Raw genomic sequence first — 11,445 nt, forward strand, 5'->3', positions numbered from 1 at the left:
CGACCCTCAGACAGACGAAGCCAAGGGAAGACCCAAGGCCGCAATGTGCGTTCAAAGAATCAGTGCTCAGTGTGTCCTGCAATTCACACCAAGTCTCGCAGCTGGCTGCGTTCTTCATCGACCCGAGAACCGAGTGATCCACCGCTTAGAGTCGTGAAAAAGTGTTTGTTCAATTCCGTACAGTCAAAACCAAACGTTTCTGGCACTCGGCCAAACAGTGGCCAAGAAGGGCGCTTTTCAGCGCACGCTTGGACTCCAAAACTCTGCCGCGCCTTTTTCGGCTGCCGCAAATCGAGCAAACGGTGTGTTTCGGACGGCGTTTCGCTTTCGCTACTTGCGAGTGCTTTCGTGGTCCACCCCTCTATAAATACTCGGGAGGCGTCGAAGCCGGTTCTCCAAGCCGGACCCGTAGGTATCGTTGTGTGCTCGCTCTCATTGGCCCGCCTAACCAGAAAATGCCTGCGGTACACCCATTTGGATAAGAGTGCACGCAGATGCGGGCCTCGACGGCTACACATTTCCTCGGGCGGCCGCCTCCCGGCCTCCGTGGAGCGCGGGATGCACGGTCCCATCGACAAGCCTCTCCCGTTTTTACCGTGGCGTCGCGGTTCACCACGGCAGGCGGGTCGGTCTCCTCCGCATAAAAAGGGGGACCCCCGCTTTTTGTTCCACGAAATCGCACAAGCTTTTTTCGCATCCACGGTTTGCCACCGCACACCAAAATGCCGATCCGGCTGCCTACTTTAGCCAACAGGTGGAGCCAGGCGCGCCGTACTTGCGCGGCACTTCCCACGTCCACCGAAGTCGGTGCCAAGGACCACTTTCGGCGCCGGAGCCGCGTACGAGCCTACTCGAGGCGGAAGAACGAAGCCAGCAAGGGCCTGGCCGCAAGTGCGTTCAATTGTCGGGACGTCCAAGTCCCTCGTTCTTCCGTGCTTCCTCTTTCGGCAAGTCGTTGCGGCACCTTCCCAAAGCGCGCAGACCCGCTAATCGCGACGAGCGCGACGTGGCCGTGCCGCCTTTCCCTCGGCAGCAAGCAAAACGCCTGGCAACGTCGACGCTCCCCTAACCGCGATCTCGCACCGTGTTTCGTGTGGCGAATTCAAAAGCCGGCCGGCGCTGCTGCAACCATTACGGTCGGTACGCATACGCCGCGGAGGGCGGGACGGTCATCGGAGCGTGCGGTTCCTCCATCGAGTACTGCGCACCTCGGCCGTCGCATCGCCGTGCCATGACCGGCCGCGCGTCAACGCGAACCGGTGCCAGCGAGATCCCTCGCCTGCAAGAACCGACCGGCAGCCTCCGTCACCCGAGGACGCGGAGGCGCTTGCCGCGGACGGCGGGACGGTATGCACTGGTGCACAGCGGACCCGTCACATCGCCAGTTCCTTGACCGACCGCCGACGCTTGTGCCGTTCCTCTCGTACTTGGCAGTCGCCGCGCGATTGTCGGGTCTCGTTCTTGCACGCTCGAACGGTCGGGAGGGCACTCGGCTGGCGTTTCGGGAACGCGCAGCCTCGCCTTCTACCGACGTAACCACGACTCGCCGTTCGCGCTCCGCCGCTCCTGTTTACAGTACTAGGCGGTCCCGCAGCGGTCGGGTCGCGCATTTCGAGCGCTTCGAGCCACGGTGCAGTGGCGGGTCGAAAGCCGACCTATGAGTGCGTTGCGCCGTTTGTACCCGCGTCCGCCACCTGGCCGACCGTCCAAGGTCGCGGTGTTGGCGTCCGCTGGGCGCAACAATTTGTCACGGGGTGCCGCTCCACATTCAGGCAGCCCCGTGGGGAAAAGCCGACCCCGCGTCCAAACGGGGTCAGCGGCAGAAAGTGTCGGGCGCAGACGCAGCTGAGGCGCTCACCCTTCACAATCCGTTAATGATCCTTCCGCAGGTTCACCTACGGAAACCTTGTTACGACTTTTACTTCCTCTAAATGATCAAGTTTGGTCATCTTTCCAACAGACCGGCGCAACCGAAAGGCCGCGCCGGACATCGGTCCGAAGACCTCACTAAATCATTCAATCGGTAGTAGCGACGGGCGGTGTGTACAAAGGGCAGGGACGTAATCAACGCGAGCTTATGACTCGCGCTTACTGGGAATTCCTCGTTCAAGGGGAACAATTGCAAGCCCCTATCCCAATCACGAAAGAAGTTCCACGGGTTACCCAGTCTTTTCAGACAGGGATAAAGACACGCTGCTTCCTTCAGTGTAGCGCGCGTGCGGCCCCGGACATCTAAGGGCATCACAGACCTGTTATTGCTCTGTTTCGTGCGGCTAGGAGCCGCTTGTCCCTCTAAGAAGGTTGTAAGGTGCTGGGAACCCCGCACCTATTTAATAGGCTAGAGTCTCGTTCGTTATCGGAATTAACCAGACAAATCGCTCCACCAACTAAGAACGGCCATGCACCACCATCCACCGAATCAAGAAAGAGCTCTCAATCTGTCAATCCTCCCAGTGTCCGGGCCGGGTAAGTTTTCCCGTGTTGAGTCAAATTAAGCCGCAGGCTCCACTCCTGGTGGTGCCCTTCCGTCAATTCCTTTAAGTTTCAGCTTTGCAACCATACTTCCCCCGGAACCCAAATACTTTGGTTTCCCGGAAGCTGCCCGCCGAGTCATTTGAGTAACTCAGGCGGATCGCTGGTTGGCATCGTTTATGGTCAGAACTAGGGCGGTATCTGATCGCCTTCGAACCTCTGACTTTCGTTCTTGATCAATGAAAACATTCTTGGCAAATGCTTTCGCAGTAGTTCGTCTTGCGACGGTCCAAGAATTTCACCTCTAGCGCCGCAATACGAATGCCCCCGTCCGTCCCTCTTAATCATTACCTCGTATTCCAAAAACCAACAGAACAGAAACGAGGTCTTGTTCTATTATTCCATGCAAGTTTATTCAGGCGACTCGCCTGCGTTGAGCACTCTAATTTTTTCAAAGTAAAAGCACCGGCCATCTCGAGGCACACAATGAAGTGCACCAAGAAAGAACCGGCATGATGTTCAGTCCGAGCCGTCGCATCGGGTAGATGCACTACTCGTCTGGAACTGAGATCCAACTACGAGCTTTTTAACCGCAGCAGCTTTAGTATACGCTATTGGAGCTGGAATTACCGCGGCTGCTGGCACCAGACTTGCCCTCCAATTGATCCTCGTTAAAGGATTTAGAGTGTACTCATTTCAATTACGGGGCCTCAAAAGAGTCCCGTATTGTTATTTTTCGTCACTACCTCCCCGTGCCGGGAGTGGGTAATTTGCGCGCCTGCTGCCTTCCTTGGATGTGGTAGCCGTTTCTCAGGCTCCCTCTCCGGAATCGAACCCTGATTCTCCGTTACCCGTAACAACCATGGTAAGCAAGTAACCTACCATCGAAAGTTGATAAGGCAGACACTTGAAAGAAACGTCGCCGGCTCGTGGCCATGCGATCAGCACAAAGTTATCCAGAGTCACCACACAATACGGGCCGAAACCCGATCGATCTTGGTCTAATAAAAGCACCCGTTACCCAAAGGGCTCCAGGCTCACTGCATGTATTAGCTCTAGAATTGCCACAGTTATCCAAGTAGGAAGAAACGATCTAAGGAACCATAACTGATTTAATGAGCCATTCGCGGTTTCGCCTTATTTCGGCATGTACTTAGACATGCATGGCTTAATCTTTGAGACAAGCATATGATTACTGGCAGGATCAACCAGGTAATCGTTCGACTGCGCGTCCGTCCTCGCCTTCGGCGGGCCGGACGCAGTCTGTGTGCGGCGGAGGCCACCTTCAGGCGCCCCAACACGCTTATTTTGCACTCCGAGATGACGGCGTTCGAGCTCGCTACGGCACAACCTTCCCGAAAGACGAGTGGGAGCCGTGCGGCAAGAAGCACGTTCATGCTCGCTCTTTTTCGTTGCATCGACTCGGTCGCGCCGTGCAGGTTGCCCAAGCCCGCTGCACTGTCGGTGGACCGGCCGGAACTAGCAACGGAGCCGAGACTGCAAAGCCGCCAGACGACGGGTCACGCCCGCGTCTTCGGCGCTTTCGCATCTGAATCGCCCGAGGACGACACGGAACACACCTCGATATCGTGGTAAAACGGCACCGTCCGACAACCAGCCCCTAACGCATCAAGCGGATGAGGCTGCAGACGACTGCCGTGGATTCCCCTGGAGCAGACCCGAGGACACGCTTGACGAGGCCGAAGCCCGCCGCATATCAGACACCCGGTCGCTTTCGCGTACGCCGCTCACGAGAACCCCCACATAATAGCAGCGATAAGTACCCAGACCTCCTTGGGCACTAATACGAGCGTACTCGAGAAAATTTCACCGCGGGTGTGCCCCGAAACGTGTGGCACGTTGAGCGTGCCACAAGTCTACGTCGCTCTCAAACCCGCCGAGGTCGTAGAATTTGCGACCCTACTCACGAAATTCCCACCGAGGATACGGCCGCAAACGTACCGCACCTTGGGTAGGCCACGAGTTTGTGCAACACTACGCTGACGGCACAGCACCGAGGTCGTGCGCGCACGCACGGGAAAATTCCGCCGCGGTTTCTGCCGAAAACGTGAGGCACCACGACTCTCCGCAAGTTCGCGTCGACTGCGAAAGACCGAAGTCGTGAACGACGTGTCCGCTACTCGCCGCCGACACGCTGGACACCAAACGTACAACGACTCGACGGCGTCGTAGAGGCCCACGACGCGGTTTTCCTTAACGACGTCTCGGCGTGGCACCGACAGGTTAGAACGGCCGACCAACGTTCCCTGTCCGCCGTTCGGCTCAGTCGAAGGGCTCGGCGACTTCGGCAACGCTGCGAAGCCGCACGGTGACGCACGCCATGTCCCCATTTTTTTTTTTTCTTTCTGCGTCTGCCGGGGTGCCCCTATAATAGCAGCGATAAGCACCCAGACCGCCGTGGGTCGCTCGCCCCGGCTGACGTGGTTTTTCGTACTCCTGCGGCGGTCGCCGTCAAGCACGTCCAAATACGCTACTTTCGTGGGCGCATTCACGCTCTTTCGCTTCGCCGGAGTGCCAGCACTCACTCTGCCAAAAACGGCGAACATCCGAGCGGCGGTTCCCACTTTTGCGTCGGCGTCGCAAACCCCGCCCCGGCAGACGAGGTTTGCCGTACTCGTGCGACGGTGGCCGGCGGGCACGTCGAAAGACGCCGATATCGTGCGCGAATTGGCGCACCTTGGCTTCACCGGAGTGCCGCCACTGACTCCTCCAAAAACGGCGAAGATCCGAGCGGCGCTTCCCACTTTCGCATCGGCGTCCCGAACTCCGCCCCGGCTGACGCGGTTTACCGTACTCGTGCGACGGTCGCCGGCGAGCACGTGGAAAGACGCCGATATCGTGCCCGAATCGGCTCCGTTCGGCTTCGCCGGAGTGCCAGCACTGGCTCGGCGAAAGACGACGAACATCCGAGCGACGGTTCTCACTATTGCGTACGCGTCGCAAACCCCGCCCCGGCAGACGCACTTTGCCGTACTCGTGCGACGGTCGCCGGCGAGCACGTAGAAAGACGCCGATATCGTGCCGGAATCGGCCCCGTTTGGCTTCGCCGGAGTGCCAGCACTCACTCGGCCACAAACGGCGAACATCCGAGCGGCGGTTCCCACTTAGCCGTCGGCGTCCCGAACTCCGCCCCGGCAGACGCGGTTGCCGAGCTCGTGCGACTAGCGACCGCGAAGCCGTCTCGCGACGCCGCTTTCGTGCGCGGCTCCCACTGCGACCTGGGTCACCCGAGGTCGACGAGCAAGAAAGAATGTCGAAAAAAAATTTTTTTTTTTTTTGCGTCTGCCGGGGTGCCCCTATAATAGCAGCGATAAGCACCCAGACCGCCATGGGTCGCTCGCCCCGGCTGACGTGGTTTTTCGTTTTCCTGCGGTGGTCGTCGTCAAGCACGTCCAAACACGCCACTTTCGTGGGCGCATTCGCGCTCTTTCGCTTCGCCGGAGTGCCAGCACTCACTCTGCCAAAAACGGCGAACATCCTAGTGGCGGTTCCCACTTTTGCGTCGGCGTCGCCAACCCCGCCCCGGCATACGCGGTTTGCCGTACTCGTGCGGCGGTGGCCGGCGGGCACGTCGAAAGACACCGATATCGTGCGCGAGTCGATGCTTCTTGGTCTCGCAGGAGGGCCGCCACTCACTCCTGCAAAAACGGCGAAGATCCGAGCGGCACTTCCCACTTTTTCGTCGGCATCGCAAACCTCGCCCCGGCAGACGCGCTTTGCCGTACTCGTGCGACGGTCGCCGGCGAGCACGTCGAAATACGCCGATATCGTGCCCGAATCGGCCCCGTTTCGCTTCGCCGGAGTGCCAGCACTCACTCGGCCAAAAACGGCGAACATCCGAGCAGCGGTACCCACTTAGCCGTCGGCATCCCGAACTCCGCGCCGGCTGACGCGGTTGCCGAGCTCGTGCGACTAGCGACCGCGAACGCGTCTCGCGACGCCGCTTTCGTGCGCGGCTCCCATTGCGACCTGGGTTACCCGAGCTCGACCAGCAAAAAAGAAGGTCGAAAAAAAATTTTTTTTTTCTGCGTCTGCCGGGGTGCCCCTATAATAGCAGCGATAAGCACCCAGACCGCCGTGGGTCGCTCGCCCCGGCTGACGTGGTTTTTCGTACTCCTGCAGCGGTCGCCGTCAAGCACGTCCAAATACGCCACTTTCGTGGGCGCTTTCGCGCTCTTTCGCGTCGCCGGTGTGCCAGCACTCACTCTGCCAAAAACGGCGAACATCCTAGTGGCGGTTCCCACTTTTGCGTCGGCGTCGCCAACCCCGCCCCGGCATACGCGGTTTGCCGTACTCGTGCGGCGGTGGCCGGCGGGCACGTCGAAAGACACCGATATCGTGCGCGAGTCGATGCTTCTTGGTCTCGCAGGAGGGCCGCCACTCACTCCTGCAAAAACGGCGAAGATCCGAGCGGCGCTTCCCACTTTTTCGTCGGCATCGCAAACCTCGCCCCGGCAGACGCGCTTTGCCGTACTCGTGCGACGGTCGCCGGCGAGCACGTCGAAATACGCCGATATCGTGCCCGAATCGGCCCCGTTTCGCTTCGCCGGAGTGCCAGCACTCACTCGGCCAAAAACGGCGAACATCCGAGCAGCGGTACCCACTTAGCCGTCGGCATCCCGAACTCCGCGCCGGCTGACGCGGTTGCCGAGCTCGTGCGACTAGCGACCGCGAACGCGTCTCGCGACGCCGCTTTCGTGCGCGGCTCCCATTGCGACCTGGGTTACCCGAGCTCGACCAGCAAAAAAGAAGGTCGAAAAAAAATTTTTTTTTTCTGCGTCTGCCGGGGTGCCCCTATAATAGCAGCGATAAGCACCCAGACCGCCGTGGGTCGCTCGCCCCGGCTGACGTGGTTTTTCGTACTCCTGCAGCGGTCGCCGTCAAGCACGTCCAAATACGCCACTTTCGTGGGCGCTTTCGCGCTCTTTCGCGTCGCCGGTGTGCCAGCACTCACTCTGCCAAAAACGGCCAACATCCGAGCGGCGGTTCCCACTTTTGCGTCGGCGTCGTAAACCCCGCCCCGGCAGACGCGGTTTGCCCTACTCGTTCGACGGTCGCCGGCGAGCGCGTCGAAAGACGCCGATATCGTGCGCTAATTGGCGCTCCTTGGCTTCTCCGGAGTGCCGCCACTCACTCCTCCAAAAACGGCGAAGATCCGAGCGGCGTTCTCCACTTTCGCATCGGCGTCCCGAACTCCGCCCGGGCTGACGCGGTTTACCGTACTCGTGCGACGGTCGCCGCCGGGCACGTCGAAAGACGCCGATATCGTGCCGTAATCGGCCCCGTTTGGCTTCGCCCGAGTGCCAGCACTCACTCGGCCAAAAACGGCGAACATCCGAGCAGCGTTTCCCACTTTCGCATCGGCGTCCCGAAGCCCGCCCCGGCAGACGCGGTTTGCCCTACTCGAGCGACGGTCGCCGGCGATCACGTCGAAAGGCGCCGAATTCGTGCACGAATCGATGCTTCTTGGTCTCGCAGGAGGGCCGCCACTCACTCCTGCAAAAACGGCGAAGATCCGAGTTGCGCTTCCCACTTTTTCGTCGGCGTCCCGAACTACGCCCCGGCTGACGCGGTTTACCGTACTCGTGCGACGGTCGCCGGCGGGCACTTCAAAATACGCCGATTTCGTGGGCGCATTCACGCTGTTTCGCTTCCCCGGAGTGCCAACACTCACTCTGCCGAAAGCGGCGATCATCCGAGCGGCGGTTCCCACTTTTGCGTCGGCTTCGCAAACGGCGCCCCGGCAGACGCGCTCGTGCGACGTACTCGTGCGACGGTCGCCGGCGAGCACGTCGAAAGACGCCGATATCGTGCTCGAATCGACCCCGTTTCGCTTCGCCGGAGTGCTGCCAGTCACGGCGCAGAAAACGGCGAACAAGTGTTTTTTTTTTTTTTCCTAGAATTTGTGTTATAGAAGGCACATTTGATATCGGACGATAATTTTCAACTTTATCACGCGCACCGATTTTCGTGTAGAGGTTTGCAAGTTTATGGGAATTTCTCCACTTGGAATAATGCGATTTAGTAGTACTACGAGAACTTCATGGATGTACTCAAGGGTACGGGGCAAGTCAGTTACGTCAACACCTGCAGATTTTTTACACTTCAAACTGAAAATTGTTGGTTGTGAGTCCTCGTGTGATATTAAAGGCCGATTCGCTAACACATAGAACAAAGAAAGAAAGGAAGAAAAAACGCCCGCGCTCGCTCAAGAAACCTGGGTTCGCAACAAGTGGCAACAACAAGCAACCGAGCGAGTGCGCCAAAACCCGTGGCGGCCGAACAAACGCGAAGTCCCAACCGCGTCAGCCGGGGCGGCACGGGACAGGAAAAATCACTTCAGCCGGGGCGGCGGGGCACCGAATAAACCTCGTCACCTCGTCGCAGGATAAAAGAGGAAACAAAAAGTCTAAACAGCGTCTGCTGGAGCGAATGCGTAATAAAACAACAACAACAACAAAAAAAAACACCCGCGCTCAAGAAGTCTGCAATCCTCACAAAAGGCGACTGTGACCGAGCAGCGTCAGCCGGGGCCGTGCGGAAACGGAAAAACCGCGACTACCGGGGCGTCGAGGCACCGAAAAATCCACTTCAGCCGCGGCGAAAAAAAAAAACAAAAAGAAAGACGGAGGGGGGGGGGGAACCACGTCTGCCGGGGCGAAGGAAAAAAAAAAACGCGTCTGCCGGGGCGAGCCCGGGTGCGGCACCACCGGGAAAACTGTGGCAAACAGACAAGCGATCGAGTGAGTGGGCCGCCAGCCAGGCTCAGCCAAAAAGTGCAAAGTCCGAACTGCGTCAGCCGGGGCGGCAAAAACCGCGTCAGCCGGGGCGGCGCAAAAAACCGCGTCTGCCGGGGCGGCACGAAACCGCGTCAGCCGGGGCGGGGCGAAAACTGCGTCAGCCGGGGCGAAAAGAAAAAAAAAAAACGCGTCTGCCGGGGCAAGCCCGGGTGCGGCACCACCGGGAAAACTGTGGCAAACAGACATGGCGATCGAGTGAGTGGGCCGCCAGCCAGGCACAGCCGAAAAGTGCAAAGTCCGAACCGTGTCAGCCGGGGCGACGCAAAAACCGCGTCAGCCGGGGCGGCGCGAAAACCGCGTCAGCCGGGGCGGCACGAAACCGCGTCAGCCGGGGCGGCGCGAAAACTGCGTCAGCCGGGGCGGCGCGAAAACCTCGTCAGCCGGGGCGAGCGAAAAGGGGGGGGGGGGGAACCACGTCTGCCGGGGCGAAAGAAAAAAAAAACGCGTCTGCCGGGGCGAGCCCGGGTGCGGCACCACCGGGAAGACTGTGGCAAACAGACATGGCGATCGAGTGAGTGGGCCGCCAGCCAGGCTCAGCCCAAAAAGTGCCAAGTCCGAACTGCGTCAGCCGGGGCGGCAAAAACCGCGTCAGCCGGGGCGGCGCGAAAACCGCGTCTGCCGGGGCGGCGCGAAAACTGCGTCAGCCGGGGCGAGCCCGGGTGCGGCACCACCGGGAAAACTGTGGCTAACAGACATGGCGATCGAGTGAGTGGGCCACCAGCCAGGCTCAGCCAAAAAGTGCCAAGTCCGAACTGCGTCAGCCGGGGCGGCAAAAACCGCGTCAGCCGGGGCGGCGCAAAAAAACCGCGTCTGCCGGGGCGGCACGAAACCGCGTCAGCCGGGGCGGCGCGAAAACTGCGTCAGCCGGGGCGAAAGAAAAAAAAAACGCGTCTGCCGGGGCGAGCCCGGGTGCGGCACCACCGGGAAAACTGTGGCAAACAGACATGGCGATCGAGTGAGTGGGCCGCCAGCCAGGCACAGCCGAAAAGTGCTAAGTCCGAACTGCGTCTGCCGGGGCGGCACGAAACCGCGTCAGCCGGGGCGGCGCGAAAACCGCGTCTGCCGGGGCGGCACGAAACCGCGTCAGCCGGGGCGGCGCGAAAACTGCGTCAGCCGGGGCGAGCCCGGGTGCGGCACCACCGGGAAAACTGTGGCAAACAGACATGGCGATTGAGTGAGTGGGCCGCCAGCCAGGCACAGCCGAAAAGTGCTAAGTCCGAACTGCGTCTGCCGGGGCGGCACGAAACCGCGTCAGCCGGGGCGGCGCGAAAACCGCGTCTGCCGGGGCGGCACGAAACCGCGTCAGCCGGGGCGGCGCGAAAACTGCGTCAGCCGGGGCGAGCCCGGGTGCGGCACCACCGGGAAAACTGTGGCAAACAGACATGGCGATCGAGTGAGTGGGCCGCCAGCCAGGCACAGCCGAAAAGTGCTAAGTCCGAACTGCGTCTGCCGGGGCGGCACGAAACCGCGTCAGCCGGGGCGGCGCGAAAACCGCGTCTGCCGGGGCGGCACGAAACCGCGTCAGCCGGGGCGGCGCGAAAACTGCGTCAGCCGGGGCGAGCCCGGGTGCGGCACCACCGGGAAAACTGTGGCAAACAGACATGGCGATCGAGTGAGTGGGCCGCCAGCCAGGCACAGCCGAAAAGTGCTAAGTCCGAACTGCGTCAGCCGGGGCGGCAAAAACCGCGTCAGCCGGGGCGGCGCAAAAACCGCGTCTGCCGGGGCGAAATCAAAAAAAAAAAAACAAAGAAAAAAGCCCGCGCTTAATCAAAAGAAAACAAAGAAAAAAGCTTGCGCTTAATCAAAAGAAAACAAACAAAAAAAGTTCGCGCTTAAGCCTGGCGGTGGAACCACCGGGGCAAACAGACCTGGCGATCGAGTGAGTGGGCCGCCAGCCGGGGTGAGCCAAAAAGTGCAAAGTCCGAACCGCGTCAGCCGGGGCGACGCAAAAACCGCGTCAGCCGGGGCGGCGCGAAAACCGCGTCAGCCGGGGCGGCGCGAAAACCGCGTCAGCCGGGGCGGCGCAAAAACCGCGTCAGCCGGGGCGGCGCAAAAACTGCGTCAGCCGGGGCGGCACGGAAAAACGAAAACCGCGTCAGCCGGGGCGGCACGGAAAAACGAAAACCGCGTCAGCCGGGGCGACATCAAAATG

The 11,445-nt window shown here is 60.4% G+C and overlaps 2 non-coding genes across 2 annotated transcripts; both read right to left on the reverse strand.

Annotated features, from left to right (window-relative positions):
• LOC142792798 (5.8S ribosomal RNA) lies at positions 1-153 on the reverse strand. Its single transcript, XR_012891216.1, has one exon. It is a non-coding gene; the product is annotated as a 5.8S ribosomal RNA (ribosomal RNA).
• A 1,719-nt stretch (positions 154-1,872) lies between these two features.
• LOC142792794 (small subunit ribosomal RNA) lies at positions 1,873-3,687 on the reverse strand. The gene has a single exon (XR_012891212.1). It is a non-coding gene; the product is annotated as a small subunit ribosomal RNA (ribosomal RNA).
• Between the last annotated feature and the right edge of the window lie 7,758 nt (positions 3,688-11,445).

The sequence above is a fragment of the Rhipicephalus microplus genome, unplaced genomic scaffold, assembly GCF_043290135.1.
Source record: "Rhipicephalus microplus isolate Deutch F79 unplaced genomic scaffold, USDA_Rmic scaffold_245, whole genome shotgun sequence".
In the NCBI taxonomy this organism is placed as follows: domain Eukaryota; kingdom Metazoa; phylum Arthropoda; class Arachnida; order Ixodida; family Ixodidae; genus Rhipicephalus; species Rhipicephalus microplus.